This window comes from Haemorhous mexicanus, chromosome 6 (assembly GCF_027477595.1).
Source record: "Haemorhous mexicanus isolate bHaeMex1 chromosome 6, bHaeMex1.pri, whole genome shotgun sequence".
In the NCBI taxonomy this organism is placed as follows: Eukaryota; Metazoa; Chordata; class Aves; order Passeriformes; family Fringillidae; genus Haemorhous; species Haemorhous mexicanus.
The window spans coordinates 30,755,180-30,756,901 of NC_082346.1; positions in this window are offsets into that span (position 1 = coordinate 30,755,180).

Here is a 1,722-nt window from a genome sequence, read left to right on the forward strand (position 1 = left end):
ACCCACTGAGGAACATGAACTTCTGGGGCCATCTCAACTTGATCTTAAATTCTACACAACTGAGGTAAGTCTGTCTTATTTCAGGGACTTATATGTGACTTTTAGATGGTCTCTTCCCCACCCCCAATGTGAGCTGGATGTGTTATTGTACTAAATAATACAACCAAAGATTTTTCAGAGACAATGACAGTGATTTCATAAAATTCTAGAATCATAAACATCCTGAGCTAGAAGGCACCCACAAAGATCATCAAGTCCAACTCCTGTCCCAACAGAAGGCAACTCCAAGAGTCCCACCACGTGCCTGAGAGCATTGTCCAAATGCTTCTTAAACTCTGTCAGGCTTGGTGCTGTGACTACTTCCCTGGAGAGCCTGTTCCAGTGCCCAAACACCCTCTGGGTGAAGAACCTTTTCCTAATATCCAACTTAAACCTCTCCTGACAGCTTCATGCTGTTGCCTAGGGTCCTGTCATTGGTCACTACAGAAAAGAGATCAGTGCCCGCCTCTCTGCTTCGTGTTGCAAGGATGCTAAAGGCAACAATGAGGTCCCCCTCAGTCTCCTCCAGGCTGAACAGACCAGGTGATCTCAACTACTCCTTATAGAGCTTCCCCTCAAGGCCCTTGACCATCTTTGTAGCCCACCTTTGGACACTCTCTAGTAGCTTTGTACCTCTTTTATATTGTGGTGCACAAAACTGCCCTCAGCACCCAAGGTGAGGCTGCCACAGTGCAGAGCAGAGTGGGACAATCCCCCCCCTTGCCCAGTTGGCAATGCTGTGCCCACTGTCCCCCAGGACACAGTTGGCTGTGCTGGCTGCTAGGGCACACTGTTGGCTTATACTCAATTTGCCTTTTCTCTTGATGTTTCTCTAACAACTCTCTTGAATTTTGGTTGGAGAAAAATGTGGCCAGATACCACAGCTGGAATGTGCGATGCTATAGCCAACTGTCTGCAGATACTGAGTCTGCTGGAACCAAAGCACACAGCACTTGGCCGAACTTTGTCTGTTTAGCTCTGTTTCAGTTTCTGTGTTTCAGCTGAGGGCCAAGTAAAATAACTCTGGCTACACTCACTTGACACTGACTACCTTGGGATGAAACCACTCATGTATATCCCGCAACTGGGAACATGTCCCTGTGGGCCACTGCTGGGGCAAGTCACACTGAGAATCGTGTTTGTGGCACTTACTGATCCCATTATTGGCAGTTTCAGAAAAGGACCTTTGAGCCAAGGAGACAGAGCTCTCAGAGAAGATCAAACTGCTGGAGAAGGTCTAAAAAGGCCCTCTCGGTTGCCAAATAGACTCCAAGCTGTTGGTCCTGCCCTGTTGTCAGCACCACATTCTCCTACAAAAGAAAAAAAAACAGGACACAGGAAGAACCAACACAAGGTGGGAGAATCAAGACCTCAATCCAATGTACTAATAATACTTAGCACTGTACATCACTGTACTGTTACTTACAAACATTAACTGATACATCCTCACAACACCCCTGCGAGGTAGGGAAGTATTATTATCCCTAGTGTACAGATAGGGAAACCGAGGCACCAAGAGGCTAAAAGTGACTTGCCCAAGATCACACAGCAAGGCATTGGTAGAGCCAAGGTAAGAATGGAGACGTCCCTTGTTCCCCACCCCATGCTGCCCCCTCCCTAGATAATGTTGCCTGTCTGGACATGGGGAACCGAAGAGGCTCCTTTGAAAAGCAATGCCCAGAC